The sequence below is a fragment of the Pinus tabuliformis genome, chromosome 3_2 (assembly GCF_031772625.1).
Source record: "Pinus tabuliformis cultivar Carrire ecotype Pingquan chromosome 3_2, CPIR1, whole genome shotgun sequence".
NCBI classification, from domain to species: Eukaryota; Viridiplantae; Streptophyta; class Pinopsida; order Pinales; family Pinaceae; genus Pinus; species Pinus tabuliformis.
Genome location: NC_142302.1, coordinates 1,155,099,772 through 1,155,118,973, shown reverse-complemented (window position 1 = coordinate 1,155,118,973; position 19,202 = coordinate 1,155,099,772). Strand labels below are relative to the sequence as shown.

At 38.0% G+C, this 19,202-nt stretch overlaps 1 pseudogene; it reads left to right on the top strand.

Annotated features, from left to right (window-relative positions):
* LOC149184817 (magnesium-chelatase subunit ChlH, chloroplastic-like) overlaps nucleotides 1–16,053 on the top strand; it is an 85,868-nt pseudogene extending 69,815 nt beyond the window's left edge.
* The last annotated feature ends 3,149 nt before the right edge of the window (nucleotides 16,054–19,202 follow it).

Genomic DNA, 19,202 nt, shown 5'->3' with positions numbered 1-19,202 from the left:
GAGTGCAGGAGGCACAGGGATTTCTTTAGACTTGATCAGGGATGTAATCAACTATAATATCAATATCTCATCTCTCCTCCTCTTAGGCCTTCCCATGGAATTTTATTTATGCTTCTCCAAATTAGTTTTTTTAGTTGGGAAACAGTTGGGCCACAAGCTATAGTAGGTAAGTAACAGGTAAAACCCATAAAATCCACCCCAATTTAAGGAGATTATTTATTTTTTAGATTTTTAACACATACACATGAGTTGGGTATAGGTTGACCCACGTGTACACACTTTTTATACAGGGAAAAATAGCATATGGGAAGTAAAACATTGTTTTTTAGAATTTGGACCAAGTCTAGAAAGGAAGGGTTGCCCTAGGCCATAACCAGAGCATCAAATCTACCAAGAGTGGTAAATGGTGCTATAACAGGTATGAGGGTGCTAGTATATGTCAAAGGGGCAAATTCAGTTACTCTTGCTGATAGGAATCACAATATTTCATTGATAACCATTACAAAATCCATATCCCTTTATAGAAAGGGAATTCCAAAAGTATCTTCATACAAAGAACATTTGGAATCTGATTCTTTTGAGTTGCATAGGAAGCTTGGCTTTCAATATTTGGAGAAGGCCAATGTTGAAGGAAACTTCTCTTTCATCAGGGATGATGTCGAATATGAGCAAACTCAAAAACAAGAATTTCATGCAGAGGACTCTGTTGTGGCTCCAAGGATTTTAGAAGCAGTTGTTGGAACTGGGAATGTGGAATATTAAGCTCTGGGTCTAGTTGATGGTAGTGTGGATAAAAATAAATCTAAAGGGACAACAGAAAAGGATCATGACCATGATATAAATGATGGGCATTCTGGTGGAAGAAATGAAGGTGAGAAATCGTCCTTGGTTGAGCCCAAAGGCAGTAACCCAAGTTATAACAATACAAGATATTTTGTTGACAATTTAATTTTTTTAAATGCTAATTTGATTGATGTGAATGGAAGACATAACTAAAGGTAAAGGCTTCAATGGAGACTGAAAGAGAAGACTAGATGTTGTCTTGGTTTTCCCTTCAATGCCAGAGGTAATTAGACTAAATAAGTTGGGTTCTTTTAGTATCTCTCAGTTGGGCCAATCCAAAAGACATTTTTTTCAAATGTTTAAAAGAAAGAATAATTTAGTGGGCTTTGAGGAAAGCATGCTTAAACTTTTTAGGACCCTACCCTTTTACTAAAATGTCAACAATATGGTGGACTGATGGGATGCAAGGGAAGTAATGTTCCATATATTAAATTTGATAGGTTCCCTTTGCGGTAACCCTTCTTTTAAAGCTACAATATTAGATCATTTATCAAGGTGATGAAATTTAGTTATACTTATTTGATGGCTATTATGGTCTCTAACTGGTGATCTAGTTTTTCGATACAATTATGTCTTCCAAGGCCACAGGAATCTAAAGTGTACTAGAAAGGAAACACCCTAGACTTAACCTGGGGTTTAATTTCTCAGTCAATGCAGAGCAAGTTTCCATGAAAAAAGGTCTGAATGTTGGAGTGGTTATTAACAAGGAACCTTCTCCACACTGCGTAGCCATTGAGAAAGCCTAATCTAAGTTCAGGTAGCAATCGTTTGATTCCTGCACTATTCTTAGAACTTAGAACATTTTGGTAAGAATTTGGTGATCTTGTTTCTAATATGGGGGAGTTATTAACTCATGAAAGAATTTGTTATACATGAATATTGGAGAAGGGAGCTGGAATTTCTGAAGAAGGTAATAAAGAGAAGTATTTAATAGTGTTTCCTCTACAATGCATCCACAGGTACCAAAATAATTGTGAATAATTATGACATTTATTGATTATATAATGGCTTATTTTTATTTACCCATGTAGGGTGGAAATCCCTTATATTTTACACTCACTGAAAATTCTGATATTGGTATTCATTTTACCTCACCAATGGATCCATTAGTTGAGAAAATTTTTATAAGTTTTAAATCAATGATTACAATCATATTTTTTTATTTTCATGTGTTTTATTTTGTACAGTTATTTGAATTCTATTTACTAGTTGTTATCAGAGATCTCTCTCTCCAAAGTTCCAAACATGTGTTGATGATCCCAAAGGTTGAGAGTGTGATGCGGGAAAGTGTTCCCTCTATGGACAGAGGCAACCCCTCTAGCCCTAGAGTGGGTCTAATCACAAACAAGGACAGAACAACAATAGCTTTCCTTAAACAGTCATAGTTGGAGGCCTACCTCAACCGATGGTCGATGGAGTTCCGTTGCGCTGCTCCAGCTTTTGCTTCCTTCTCCTCAATGAGTAATCAACCTGAAACAAAGCAAAGGAAATGCAACAAAGCACGTAACCGGAAACAACAATGACCTATTTACTCACAAAGTCAAGAAGACATGAGCTATCAAGTACATTACATACGAGACATAGGAAAACATCATTGATTGCATTAAAATGAAATAAGAGTAAGCTTACAACCAAAGTCTTGATGTCACAAGCCTTCTCAGAAGGGACCAGCCAACATGTTCTTCAAGCATTCACTCTTTGAAAGTGGATCTCCCAACATGCAAGTCTCTCTCACTCATAAGTTTTACAGAAGATTAAGGAACTTCACAACCTTCCACAAGCTAACAACAATCCCACACTTGTCACACTCACACCAGCTATCTAGCAAACTCACAAACACTAACAACACTGCTCAACTAGCCAACTATCAGAAACTATCCAAAAACTAGCAGTGCATGGTAATGGTGAGAGTTTAAATAGGAGAAGGAGTCTCCATGAAAGGTGGAAGAGTGAGCTTATCTTCAAGGAAGGTAACACAAATGATGGAACAACCATGCCAGAGAAGGGAGGGCGATACAAACTATGCCAACAACCAGTTATGGAGTCATCTGGAAGGTCGACTGTTGGAACAAATTCACCCAATCTGGATCATCACGGGGGCATAACTGATCTTCAAAGTTGACATCACTATTAAGTGGTGTAGATAGTCAAGTCATCGCTAAAGACTAGAAACAACCTCGCGTTGGGTCATGAAATCGGATCATCGCAGGAATCATGTGTACTTCCACGCTGACAGTGCATTTGGATTGTTTAGGAGCGCTCTTTAGCACGTTTATTTAGCCCATAGCCGCGATGAGGTAGATAACTTAGGAAAAATGGGTCATTTGGCAGCATCAGAGAGCATTTGTCTAATGTGAGCACGTTTGACTTGGACACATGACACAGTAGAAGGACTAGAAGGAAGACAGTGACAAATTACTGTGTAACAAATGCCCCCTAAAGTATGAAGCCCGAGAGAGTTGGAGGGGTGAAATGCTTTACGAAACTGACTGAGCTAGAACACCATCTGGAAGAACCTGTATGCAAGTACAACTAATATCTTTGATAATGAATTACATGTAGTCTAGTCATGGGCGCAGCCAACCAAAAGACATACGAGATAGGTCTGTGGTATGGACATAGCCATCCAGCTAGCAAGACCATGTTAATAATAAAGGTATGGTTGCAGCCATCCATGAGGACTCAGGTATGGTCGCAGCCATCCATCAATGAGTCATGTAATCATAAACCAATCCACATAGCTCGAACATGTGTAATCTGAGTTCGGGGTCATGAAACCATCCGATCATTGTACAAATCCTAACATGCGAATAGATATGCTGGGGTCGAGCATGATAGAAAATCGCTTGATTACCAGCCAATGATGAAAACCATTAACAAGTGTGAGAGAAACCACCAATAATGCCAATGGTCCACAAAGTGAGAAGAAGGAGCTGAAGTCGAACACTCGTGGAATCACCCAATCGATGACCAATGATGAAATTCAACCGTCAGGTGCGAAGAACTTTCCATTGAGGCATGCAATCTCTAAGGTACCAAAGGGGATCTCTAGATCAATCTCCTAGATAATGAGATGATGTCGACAGGAGACGACCCGTCGCAGGAGGGCCATAATGTTTCCCCCATCAATGACACGAGATAAGGAACAAGCGGTAGATGGTGGAACAGAGTATCAGAGGAGAAGGCGAGGGTGTAAACAGCAAAAGGATTATACTCTTGAACATGTCAGCGACACAACTCCGGAGGGCAGCATTCAAGAACTAAGGGATTAGGGGCTTGATGGAAACAGCATGAATCAGATGGAATGAGGTTGAATGATAACCCAAACCCACGGAAGGCCAAATGACGATGTGTGGATATCTCAACCCGACAATAAGCAAAAGTGTCGATGTTCAAGAGTAACTAGTTGCCATAGACAATCAATGATAAACCTGTTGTTGAATCCAACCTAGTAATAGTTTAACGAGCCCTAGGAAGGAGAAGCTCGGGTCTCGTCATGGTGACGAGTCCAATGTTGTCAAGGTTTAACGAGTCCGACATAGGTAAAACTTGGATTCTTTTTCATGTTTAGGGAGTTTGAAAAAGACACGGAAATGAAAAATCCAGGGGGGTCCCTTTTCGTAGATTTGTGTCTCTCGAGCCCGAAAAAGTATAAAACGATACTTGAAAGAACTGCTAGACCATTACGATCAAGGAATACTTTTCGCAACTAGTGACTTCAACCCGAAAAAGTAGAAAAGTGGTTGAAATCACGTTGTTTCGTAACCAAAAACAAGCTTGAAACGACAAAGGCCCGGCAATATTTTCGTGTTTACACAGTCGGAAAAGAGCTTAAAGGCAACCGCCTCTTATTTCTTTTAATGAGTCAAGAGGGAAAACTCGGCAATCTTTTCGTCTTTAAACGGTTGGAAAGGAGCTGAAAGTAGACCTTCATTTTTATTTTCTTTAACGAGTCAAAAAGGGAAAAATACTCGGCTATCTTTTCATCTTTTACGAGTCAGAAAAGATCTTAAACTAGACTCGTCCTAGAGGAACGAGTGGTATAAAGGGAAGCAACTGGTTCTGGAAATGGTGGAACTGCTCAAAACATGTAATGGTCAAGAGGCTAGCTAATAAAACCACTCATCGTTGTGGTTCCTGAGGAAAGGATAAACAATCAATTGAAAGCATATGATCAGCCAAAGAGATGGTGGCGATGGAATGAAACAAACAAGGCTCATCTAGTAGAATTTAGCAGATAAAAATGACAATCACGAGGTGTAAATCAGGTATGGGTTCATTTTTACACAAGCTTGAACCATGGAGAACTCTGCTTGGATTCGGTTTCATGTTTACACAAGCTTGAAACAAAAAACTATGCTTGTTATAAGTTCACATGCCCCCAGCATAATGACGCAAATCGAGGTACATGACCCCCAAGCTTCATTGCATTCAATGAGGTGGATGGAATGAAGGTTCACGTGTGAGACCCTGGAAAGACTCGATTTGGATTTTACGAGATCTTACTCAAAGACTCGATTTAGAAAGGGGAGTTGTTTCATTTTTTAATGAGGTTGACACGGTAAAATAACTATCTCATAATCGTTGTTTCATTTTTTAACGAGGTTGACACAAGAAACGAACCATCCTCGGGACTCCTTGTTTCATTTTTTAACAAGGTTGACACAAGATCAAGAACCTTCCTCAAGACTCCTGTTCATGGGCCATACAAGAACATGGCTCCCAAGAGGTCTTCGCGAGATGAAAGAAATGCACTCTGGGAGGAATACATGTCATGATGCACCAATGACAGATCGGGTTCCAATGCCCCCAGTACATGATGTATGAGACCATCTACATGATCAGCAGCAGAGGCGGGGACAGAACGGGTAGCCACATAATTGACCTGTGGCAAGGAAGGAGCTACTTGCGAGCAAGAACAGAGAGGGGATGACGGTTGCACAGAAGGCACCAGGGGACTAAAGAACGATAATTTATCTATGGTCACCACTCTTCCATCATGTGGAAAACAAATGACACGGAAAAGTGAAGAGATGAGGGCCCCCATGGCATAAACATAGTCACGGCCAAGGAGAAGACTAAAATCTAAAGCACCTTGGACAACCATGATTTCTATATAGATAGTTTTGCCCCCCAAAGTAACAGGAAGCTTTGGGAGGATCCCTAAAGGTTGACTGGTTCCTCTGTCAAACGCCAATAGATCCTGCTTGATCGGCACAAGCTGTGGGGAGCCCAAAGCTTGCCAAGTAGTGGAAGGCATAAGACTCATAGATGCACCCTCATCCAAGACAGTGCCAGGTACTACCTTATCATAGGAATGTACTGTAATCTGGAAAGGCACATAGGATGGAATTCGGAATGCAGTCGAAGGAAACGACCGAACTACTTGGTGGGGGAATCGTATGATTGCCCCCCTGCTCTACAGGAACCGAAGAAGGACTCTCGTGATCAACAGGGATAGGAGGGTCGTTCTCAGACTCAAGAGAATCTGACGAGACAAGAAGAACATGAGCATGACACTCTTCTGAAACAGAGTGATCAACAAGTGGTGAACCTAAGTTGACACTCTCCCTGGCCAATGGTTAGCGTGGAACAGGCTTAGCATAGCCAGGCTCGGAAGGAGGAGGACATACAAGACAAGAATCTAAGTCAATATCTTTGTTGATGGAGGGAGGGTCTGAAGAGCCTCTGATAACCAATGGGAATTTGGGGAGAAGAAGGTGTAAGACTTTCCAAAATGGTGGAAGCTTTATCCATGAGCGAACAAAGGTGAAGGGGATGGTTTCTTTCACACAGTCTACAGGGGAATCGAATCTTCCCTTCCTTCTTACTATTGACCAGTTGAGAGGATAGCATCACCTTGAGCTTCAGAGGACGATGAGGGATGAGCCAAATCATGAGACCATACTTCTAGGATCCTTGGAATGCGAGGTCAATCATGAATAATATGGTCACCTTGCAAAATTTGCAAGGAAACTTAACCTTTAGTGGAGGAGCAGAAGGTGGTTCGACCTGAGATGTATTCAGAGAAATAATTGCATAGGTGGCCTTGCATTTATCGGACTTCTCCATCTTCTTCGTCTTCTTCTTCTTCTTCTTCTTCTTCTTAGTCTCCTGGTTACTAGATGTGAAACTTTCACCAGGTGAAGGAGGAGAGGAGGAGGAAGAAACAGGGGAAGAAGGTGTAGGCTCAACCTTGGAATCAACATGTTGTGGTTCGGACGAAGGAGATGGTGGAGCAGGATTCATGACACTCAGGACCACCGAGGTTGAAAACAACCATACAAGCAAACCGATGGTTAACCCAGGCAAAGACAATGTTGCCATAAATGGAGCACCGGCATTTCCAAATGAGGGAAACGGACCAGGATTTCCATCTGGGGGAAAACCTTGGCCAGTAGATTCAGGGAATGTTGCCATCAAGAACGAGAAAGAACCCTACTCAAGCTAACGCAAACAAGATCTAACAAGGGAAGTGTGAATCGTGGCCAAATAAATTTTAAGACACAGGAACAGAACTTGCCCTTTTCATCTTTAAAGAGTCGAGAAAAGGACAAAAAGATGACTCTAGTCACCTTCGAATATTTAATGAGCCTGAAGTGACAAGTGCGCAGATGAACCTTTTCTTTTAGGGATTCCAAAAAGGAATGAAAGTGACTGCTCTGGAGAACTAGGCAAAAGGTTTACCAGACAATTCCGTAAAACTGCATATACACCTTGGTAGTCATATGAAAACCAAGGACTTCCGTATGACAGTCAATCTTCCCGAATGCTGTGTTCAGTGTGTTACGGCTTGTAAGGCAGCAGACATGGCTTCCTATGGATAAAGGATGATAACCTAGTGGAGTCTCCTAGCCTATACTTGACGGTACATGGGAGCGCAATTCCGTGCTAGACCACTATTGAGTCACAAAAGGAGGAATCACCCAACCTTGAGTGGAAACAAAAGTGACTATGTTTAACGACGCCGGAGCACATCTCTAGCCTAGACCTCTAAATAGTGTGCGTTATGTTCCAATGCATTGTTATATTTATTCAGTTCATTTTAGAGTTGATCTTGGATTATGTTTCATTTTTCAGGCCTTACTGTATGTATATAACAAATCCTAGGATGTAGCTAGAATGAATGAAAAATATCCTTTTTCTTTGATGAACACCTACCTACGGGAGGGTAGAGAGATCATTCCCAAACCAATAAAACCAAGACAACAAGGCAGTCACTCAATGCATACAGACATCAATTCCTAAAGTGCACGGATACTACTAATGAGAGATTCAAACATTCACTTTCCAATATGCAAACTTTGAAATGAAAATTCACTTTCACTTTTGTATACTAAATGAATGAAATCTTTTTGATTTTGATGTCTTTAATCTAGAAGAAACAAGTAGGCAACAAGCAAGTGTGAAAAACGGTTGATCCAAACAATTGTAATCTATGTTTGGTAGCGAAAGAAATCGAATCAATGCCAAAGGTTGGTTCAATAATAGTCACTAAGCAATCAACCAAGAACAAGCAAAGGGGAAGGCTCCATCAAACTAACAGCAAGCTGCAAACGAATATTCGAGCAAACAAGCAACCAAGCGAAACTGATCCAAGAGACTTGAAATAATGAAACTAGGTCACAAAAGCAAGAAAACAAGATTCATTCAACAAAGCTTAGAAAAGAGTGCCTCAAACATAAAAAATGAAAAACAGGTTATCAAACAAGTGAGAAAAGCAAGGGACTAGCAGGACTGATGGACTCAAGAGGCAGAATTGAGAAAATCAATTCTACAGCAATCAGCGCGGGTAATACACAAGCAACAAGTGCTGATAAAGAACATGTCGCAACAACAGAGCGATGTCAGCACGGAATTACATGCCTTTCCCACGATGGTCGGATTTTCAGAACCGTCGCAACTGTTAGGTGTAATTACACGATGAATAGGATATTACAAAAGGGTGAGCGTGATGACAGCGCGACTGTTAAAATTAAAATCGCGATGATGTTCAAAACAGTGACAGGAGAACCAAAACTCCCAAATCAAAAATAGACAATCCTTCAGTCAAATAGGGGCATTTCCTAGATCAACCCAGGAAACTCAGGAAACTGATAACTAATCCCCAAACTTCAAAAGAGACCAAATCAAAAAATCAAGACAAGAGTAAACAAGAAAAGAACAAAGGCCAACTCTCCCCAGCGGAGTCACCAATTTGTGATGCAGGAAAGTGTTCCCTCTGCGGACAGAAGCAACCCCTCTAGCCCTAGAGTGGGTCTAGTCACAAACAAGGACAGATCAACAATAGCTTTCCTTAAACAGTCATAGTTGGAGGCCTACCTCAACCGGTGGTCGATGGATTTCCATTGCGCTACTCCAACTTTCGCTTCCTTCTCCTCAATGAGTAATCAACCTTAAACAAAGCAAAGGAAATGCAACAAAGCACGTAACCAGAAACAATAATGACCTATTTACTCACAAAGTCAAGAAGTCATGAGCTATCAAGTGCATTACATACGAGACATAGGAAAACATCATTGATTGCATTAAAATGAAATAAGAGTAAGCTTACAACCAAAGTCTTGACATCACAAGCCTTCTCAGAAGGGTCCAACCAGCATGTTCTTCAAGCATTCACTCTTTGAAAGTGGATCTCCCATGCAAGTCTCTCACTCATAAGTTTACACAAGATTAAAGACACTTCACAACCTTCCACAATCTATCAACAATCCCACACTTGTCACACTCACACCAGCTATCTAGCAAACTCACAAACACTAACAGCACTGCTCAACTAACCAACTATCAGAAACTATCCAAAAACTAGCAATGCATGGCAATGGTGAGAGTTTAAATAGGATAAGGAGTCCATTAAAGGTGGAAGAGTGAGCTTATCTTCAAGGAAGGTAACACAAATGACGGAACAACCATGCCAGAGAAGGGAGGGCGATACAAACTATGCCAACAACTAGGTCTGGAGTCATCTGGAAGGCCGACTGTTGGAACAAATTCACCTAATCTGGATCATCGTCGGGGCATAACTAATCTTCAACGCTGACATCACTATTAAGTAGCACAGATAGTTAGGTCATTGCTAAAGACTACAAACAACCTCGCGTTGGGTCATGAAATCAGACCATCATGGCAATCAGGTGTACTTCCGCGCTGACAGTGCATTTGGATTGTTTAGGAGTGCTCTTCAGTGCATTTATTTAGCCCATAGCCACAATGAGGCAGATAACTTAGGAAAAGTGGTTCATTTGGCAGCATCAGAGAGCATTTGTCTAATGTGAGTATGTTTGACTTGGACACATGACACAATAGAAGGATTGGAAGGAAGACAATGACAAATTACTGTGTAACAGAGAGTTTGTTTAATGATGCCTCGATAGTGAAGCTAAAGGTAGAATTGCTACAAATTCCTTGCCAAATGGAAAATTTGGATATGATTGTGGAAGGGTTGGGTCTTTTTTGGGCAAGAGATCAAACTTAGGAGGTAGTCTGCTACTTGTTGCAGGGGATACTGAAACTTTTGGGAGTGAATGCGGTCAAATGTGACAGGAACCGTAGGTGGATTGAAATCAGGTTGACCCTCATAAAAGATCATAGGACTCCAATATTGCTCGTATCGGAATGAAAAATAAAGCTTATGCAAGAAGAAATGGGACAAGATCAACACATATCATTGCATAAAAATCCTTAAGAGAGACAGCTAAATTTGTATTTGTGGATGGATATTCAACTATTTCTATAGGTATGAAGGGGTTGGTAGATATCAAAGAGGCAGAGTCTGTTACTCTTTTTGACATGAATCACAATATTTCATTGAGAACCATTTCAAAAGTCATATCCCTTTTTAGAACTGGAATGCCAAAAGCATGTTCATGCAAAAAGCATTTGGCATCTGATTTTGTTGAGTTACACAAGTAGGTTGGCTTCCAAGATTTGGGGAAGACCAATGCTAAAGGAAGCTTCTCTTTCATCAAGGATGATTTCAAATATGAGGAAACTCAAAAACAATAATGTTGTGCAGAGGACCTTGTTGTGACTCCAAGGATTTTAGAAGAAGCAATTAGTATTTGGAATGTGGACAATCAATCTCTCGGCTTGGTTGATGGTAGCGTGGCTACATATAAATCTAAAGGGACCCAAAAAAAAGGATCATGACCATGATCTGAATGATGGGTATTTTGGTGGCAGAAATGAAGGTGATAAATCGTCACTGGTTGAGCCCAAATGTAGAAACCTGAGTTTTAACAATGCAAGAGATTTTGTTGGAAATATAATTGTTTTAAATGCTAATTTGGCTATGTGAAGAGTAGACAGAACTAAAGATAAAGGCTGAAATGGAGACAAAAATATAATGCTAGAAGTTGTCTTGGTTTTCCCTTCAATGCTAGAGGTAATGAGACTAAATAAACTAGGTTCTTTTAGTATATCTCAGTTAGGCCAATCCAAAAGCCATTTCTTTCAAATGTTTAAAAGAAAGAAGTCAGCTAGCTTTGAGGAAAGAATGCTTAAGCTTGTTAGGAACTGTTGAGGCCTCAGAAATAATTGCAACAACATTGGGGATAACCACCCATTCTGGACCTTAATACAACTCCTTTTCCATTTTGGGTAGTGACTCCAACTAGTTCAATTAGGTCCAGTTACCTTCTCCCAACCTCTATCATCTTTAAATATATCTCTAATTACTAATAGTTAGGGCCATCAGATCAATACTTCGATCTGATCAGGTAAGAAGAATGATCCTTAACTTGTTTTTGTGGAACAACCAAACCAATCTAATTTTTTGCCTCAAAAGAGGACTTGTAGAAATGTAAATCAATATAAATGCAAATTAATTCTAAAATGCAAGAAAAAGGAACTAAAATCCTAATCCTATCTCAATTAGGAAGATATAGATCTAACCCAACCAAGAGCAAGATATTTAAATGATTTGGGATTTAAATATGTTTGGTTTATAATGAATTTCAAGCTAACAAAATAGTTCAATTAACTGACATTATGAATAACAGAACATATTATATTCAGACACCTCTTAATTGAAATAATCAACTGATAACATTTAGGAAGTAGTTCACAAAATGATATTGATTGTTAAATCAATAATTTGAATAATTAAACAAGAATATGAGGAAATAGTTCATAGCATATCACTATTTTTCAAATCGATATTAAAAGACTGATTTATGAGTAAATAGTTACTCAGAAATCAAAATTCAACACATAAGAGCAGAGATAAATAATAACATATGATTGAGACAAATTACTCATACCGAAAATAGTGCAAAAATATGAATAAAATAACACATTCTTGCCATTATAAAATGAAACTATTATTTAAAACAATAGTGTTAAAAATACCAATTTATTAAATACATTTCTCAGGCTCTAGTCTCCAACAGTGTTTTACTATGCTTGAACTTTTTCTTTTAAAATTAGAGTTGTAATAGTATGAACTCTTCTCATCAAAACATAATTCAAAGTGCAAAATAAAAATCCTCAATAATCCTTCAGATCTGAGTTTCCTCCTGTATCCCACAACTCTAAATCCTTTATACAATAGTGCCTTCAAGAATTCGTGAATTGCAGAGAAGAGTAGAAATACCATGTAATAAGCAATCTGAAAAGATAAATTCACTATTTATTTATGAAAAAAACATAAGCACAAAGATAGAAATACCAAATGCATGTTGCTCAACTCATAAAAGAAATAGAAGCAGTTTAGTCTTTCTCACAAATATGATTCCAGGAGTACAACAGTGCAACTTCTCAAAATTCTTTATGAAAATTCCTCAAAATGTTCTAGTTGTTTTATTGAGAAAAGGATGAAAGTAAAATAGTGTGAGCTTTCGTAAGCCTTTCTTCATAAACTTCCCATACCATTACTTGATACAACAAGTAAGCTTAAATAGCAGAAAACAACTGAATCTATTATGTAGAGCATTGAGGGCATTTAAACAGATCCCTTCAACAACGCTTAACGAAAAACAGCTTTTTTAGTGGAAATTTCTTAATGTGATTTGTTGTCTTTATCAGCTTTGTTCAGTTCCATCGAATTATCTGGATGCTTATCTGCATGTTTGAGATGAATTGTTGCTTTTCAGCACAGCTGTCCTCTTCTATCACGAACTTAAACAAGAAAAACAGAAATCGATAAGCTAGAAATAAAAGAAACTGTTAAGCAAGTTTTATTTGAAACAAATCATGTTTTGCAGGAAATCAGGAAAAATGTAGAGTGCAATAAATCCCGACATAGACATCATGGAGATGAATGCAGAGTGAGGAGGTGGACTTTACGACTTATCACAATCGGAAATCAGAGTTTGGGACAGATCATAAAACAATTGTAATTGGATTATAGTCAGTGGCAAAACTCAGAAAAATCGCAATCAGATTAGACCGGGAGTATTCCAAATAAAATCCAAAGGGATCCTTCTTAAATTACATTGCAATCACAATCAGAATGGGTGGAGAAGGCAGGAATGGATTAAGTTCCATGAATTTTGTGATAGCCATGGACGTGATATTTTAATCAATTGACATGTAATTCTTATCGGGTTTGGGGCTTATCATAAATTGCAATTGGCATCGGAAGGATTGAGACTGTGATTCTTACGATTGTGCGGATGTGGGAGATTTATAAGTTGGAGTGAATAATCTCGTCGGGTCCAACTATTCCAATCCCAAATCGGCTGGGGTCCAAGGAATTGTTATAATTCGTTTCCCTATGAAACTTGTGTTTGCAGGGTCCCAGGGTGACGTGGCAGATGACATGGCGAGTGACATTGTAAGTGACAAGTGACGTGGAACTAACGTCACTGCTGACATCATATCACAATCAGAAATCAGGATCATATTGCAATTGGCATTAGAATGAGGCATGATTTTTAGAACTTTGTGATTTCCATATAAGCCCCAGACGCGATATTAATATAAATTGCAGTGAATAATCCTGGTGGGTCTGGGCCTTATCACATATCACTATCGACGTTCGGCAGGAGTATGGACTTTGGAAAATGCGATAGCTCCAGACATAGGGATTTATGGAATGGATTTTATAATCCCATCGGGTCCGGTATAATCACAATCACAATAGGCAGAAGCCAAGAGGCAGGATTCAAGTTGCATTGTAGGTTTCTCTTCCTGAGCTTGATGGTGGTTTGGAGCTGATTGCTTTCTTGGGACGTGATGTAAGAATGGGTAGGTTTTATTGTTTTTCTAAACATTGTTTTAGCTAGTTCATCAATTAGATAATATGTTAACAATATAATCTATGTAAAATTGTTAACCTTGTTCTGAAACTCTTTTTATCATTACATCGATGTTAGAATACCAAAATTGGGCCATGGTACCATACAAATATGTAGGATCAAAATTTATCTCGAGCCATTGTAGGGTTCTTTTGAATTGGATGTAAAAAATTGTCTCTAACTTCTTTATATTGATGTATAGGAGAGTCCCATATGCTTCATCAGTGTGTTGAACAACTTTGTACAATGGCTATCAAGTGGGCTCAACTAAAGTGAATAGAAAAGGTGATCATGTCAAAATGCCATTTTAATTTGTTTTGCATGTTACAACCTGATTGAGATAAATGAAGTTAGCTATAACAAATGTTTTCACTAATGCAATATAGTATTACTTTCTGCAGGAGGACAGGAAAATGGACATAATTGTATTTAGCTTCCCACCTAACAAAGGCAATGTGGCACTATAGCTTACCTCAATGTATTCTCTTCAATTTTTCAATGTATTACAGGAACTAAAGAAAGATGGATATAATGTAGAAGGTTTATAGGATACTTCTAAAACATTGATTAAAGACATAATTCATCACAAAGAACCTAAGTTCAACAACCCAAATCTTAATGTTGCTTACAGAATGAATGTGAGACAGTATCAATAGTTCACACCTTATTCTAAGGCTTTGGAAGAAAATTGGGGCAAGTCTTCAAGGAACCTTATTATAATGGGGAGAACCTACTTTTATATGGAAAACAATTTGGAAATATTTTCATTGGAGTGCAACCAACTTTCAAATATGAAGGAAATCAAATGAGGCTTCTTTTCACAAAATCAACAAGTCCACACCATGGATTTGCTACTTATTACTCATTTTTGGATAAAATCTTTAAGGTTGATATTGTATTGAATTTTTGAACTCATGGATCCCTGGAATTTATGCTTGGAAGGGAAGTGGGGATGAGTGATGTGTGTACCCAGACAGTTTGATAGGAAATATCCCCATCATATACTACTATGTTGCAAACAATCCTTCTGAAGCCACTATACCCAAACACTACAATTATGTCAATTCAAAGGTTACATGACACCTCCAGCAGATATCTTGGCTTATACAAAGATTTAAAGTGGCTAATTGAAATCATAACTTCATAGTAGCCACCAAAGGATAGTGGAAGAGTCACATAGATAGTCAACAGTATCATTAGTACTGGTAAACAAAGCAACCTTGACAAAGATGTTGCCCTGCCTAAGGAAGGTAGAGAACGATTAGCTGAAGAGAGGGATTTTGTAGTGGGTAGAGTATATAGTAAGATCATGGAGATAGAATATCGATTGTTACCCTATGGCCTACATGTTATTGGACATCCACCTTCTGCAATGGAACTTGTAGCTACTCTAGTTAACATAGCTATCCTAGATAGACCTGAGGATGAAATATATTCTTTGTTAGGGATTCTTGCAGAAGCAGTATACCAAAATATAGAATATATTTACAAAAGTAATGACAGTGGAATCCTAAGTTATGTATAGTTGTTAAAGAATATAACAAAAGCTTCCTAGGGGGGCATCTTTTCATTTGTTGACAGAAACCCAAACAAGAGAGGTCAAGTTTTCAATGTTGCAGAGAAAATTGGTTCATTTCTTGGATTTGGATGAAAGAAGCCTTGGATTGAGTATCTAGAAAAGACAAGGTTTCGTTCAGTTGATCAAGAGACGCTTCGCACTCTCCTTGGATTTCTTTATGAGTGTTTGAGGCTAGTTGTGGTTGATAATGAACTTGAGGGATTAAAGCAAGCTTTAGAGGGTTGTTATGTTTTACCTGGACCTGGAGGTGATTCAATAAAAAATAACTAGGTGCTTCCCACTGGGAAAAAAATCCATGCACCAGATCCACAAGTGATCCCAATAGTGGCAACAATGCAAATTGTGAAAGTGGTAGTTGTACAGATTTTGAAATTTCATAAAACAAACAATTAGAGAAAACTATCACCCAACTGAAGAAATCTTGTAAAAGTTTCTTTCTTTTCTAGGGAAAGATGGCACTGGAATTGTTGATGTTGAGGTATATGTCATATAAATTCTTTATATTCTACTTTATATTCCAGTATGCATCATTTTTCATGTCTTATACTCTACATTTTATCTTTTTTCATTTTCAGAAGAGGAACTCAATATTGATGGTGAGAAGCGGGAATTGAAGAAAGATGAGAACAATAACATTGGAGCAACAAATGTAAAAATAGAGAGAGAAGAGAGAATTTCTAGTGATACCCTTAAACCAATATCCCACATGAGACACACAAATACAAATTGATGGTCAAGTGTTTAGAGTTGGTGAATTCACCTGTAATGCCTTGGCAACACAATGATAATGTTATGAAGTGATGAAACAATATTTCATGTGTAAATTGTAGTCCAACCAATATTAAGTTGGAAACTCACATTTGTAATACTTGAAATTTTATATAATATAATTTATGTGGTTGAAATTATTTATAGTTGTACTTGATATTATTTAGTATTGTAATTAACATATGTAACTTTGTGATTTTCATATTAGATGAACATGCACATTGTATGACATTTTTTTAATTGAGTCGCAAAATCATACTAATTAACTTATGTTGATTAATAATGAACAAAAATAAAATGAATATATAGCTACTAAATTAGTCGTTTATCATTGTTATTAATGAAAATAATTGAAATTAGTATAAACTATTAAATTAGTCGTTTATATAATGAATATGAAACTACAAAAAAAAAGATAACTGACTACTATGAATGATAAATTTGTGATTACAAATCACGACTAAATTTTGCATATATACGACTATTAGTAGCTAATTTACAGTATCTTATTACATTACTGAAATTCGGTGATATTTCTTTGGTCATTAATTGGTTTCAAATGATGACTACAATTTATATATGTGTGACTATTAGTAGCTAATTTATAGTATCTTATAATGCAACCAAAATTTGGTCATATTTCTTCGGTCATTAATTGGTTTTATCAGGTGATCATGTAGTAGTATATTTTGTTGTGTATTTGGTCATTAATTGTGCCAATTAATGACTAAATTTATGACCAAATTTATTACTAAACATACTACTAGATGATAAAATTGAGACAAACAATTAATGATTAAACTAAATATGACTAAAAGTTGGTCGCGTAATAAGATATTATAAATTGGCCACTATTGGTCATCGACTAAAAAGTGATTGTGTATATGCAAATTTTAGTCATTTTTTAGTAATTGATTAGTTATCTTTTACTAGTGCATTGTTGTAAGCAAACTCAACCAGTGGAAGAAACTCTTCACACTTTCATTTTTGATGCATTATGTACATTCTCAACATGTCCTCCAAATCTTGTTGAACCTCTTTGTCTGTCCATCTATCTGCATATGATAAGATTTGTTGAAGGCCAACATTGTGCCCAAACCTACAAATAACTCTTTCCAGAACTCAGAAGTGAACTTAGCATCCCTATCTAACACAATCTTCTTCAAAACACCATGCAACCTCACTACATCTCTGATGAAGACATGTGCTACATGTTGGGCGCAGGATCCCCCAAGGGAATTTTTGGGGCTTAAAACCAATATTTTGGTCCAATTTTGTAATCCAAGTGTAAATACTCCGCATTTTGTGGTCATAGAGCGCGTAGTTGTTAAAGAGTCATAGGGTTGTCCACCTTTATTTTGAAAATGTAATGTTTGTTGTAGAAGATTTACCCATGGTCCGCAAACCATGGATTGTATAAATAGAGCTAAGCTCTAAGTACTTAAAGGAATGATGAGAATGGAATCAATGATCGAACATGTATGAGAGATAGCTCTGAAGTAGAAGTCTAATTTTTGGGTCATAGCGTAGGTAGAGGCTCTGTAGCTGAGTACGCAGAGGCCTAGAAGTACAAAGCTGAGTGCGCAGACCCCTGCAGCTGAGTGCGCAGGGCAGGTTGAGTCTGTAACAGTCCAGAATTATCAATAAAGAGAAGTATTCTACAGGTTCTGTGTCTTTATTTCTTGTTTATGCATTTGTTATATTGGGTATAAATTTCACTTATAATGCTTATATGATACACAAATGTATGTAAATGTATTGGTTAAGTGAACGCAAATAAGAACATTCATTTATGCGAAGCTAACTAAGATCTGTTAATAAATCAAGTAAGATACTTAGTGTAGTTTGGGAAATATCACATTTCGCTGCCCTAGCAGTGCAGAAGCATATCAACCCCAAGTTAGGGCTGCGCAAAAGCTGATTGGACCATTTCTTGAAGGTGTTTAAGGATGAGCAGAGGGTTATGCAACCTGCGCGCAGACAAGTATAGTTGGAATAAATGGATGTCACAACCATCTCAAGGGTGTAAAATCTTGGTTCCAGCATCCCCCCATACTGCTTCAGGTGAGACTTCAGTGCGCGCTTCATGGGCTGATACCGAAAGGGCCAGTAGTGTAGGGATTTGTTTGGCTAACTAACGCTAAACCTGGATCAATCCCCCTCAAGCCAAAAAATGGTTATGTTGCTGGGACTCGAATCTACATGAGAGATGTGTGATGTTGTATCACTAGAATCCAACTAAGAAAGAAATTGAAGGCTGGTTGGATAGAAGGATTCACGAGTTTGTACCACAGGAGAACAGAAACCCGCGATTGTCAAAAGAATAGTGGTTGAACAAATGCCTGTATACAGAGATCCACAAAATATTTTTTTCCTCCTTCCCTACTGAGCTATATGAGTGGATCGTGAAGCTAGCAGATAGCCAAGGAAGGTGGAAAATTGACAGTCCTATTGTGTGGACCCCAGAGCTAGTGCGAAGGTTGGAAGCATCAAAGGATAAGATCACATGTGCCGTCGATTATTGGCTTGATCGCATTATAGGAGGATTTGTTACTGAGTTTGCAATCGATACCTCAGCCAGCTATAGCAAGGCAGAGTGACGCTTTTTCAAAGGACCGTGAGGTAAGTACATAAAATATTTGAATACTTGGATTAAAATGTTGTTGTGTGAAAAATGGGTTATGCAGCTACCTTGATGTTTGGGACTACGTGAAGTGGAAAAAGTTACAGAAATGAAGGAAATAAGGGACTGGAGTATTGCCCCTTTATTTCAC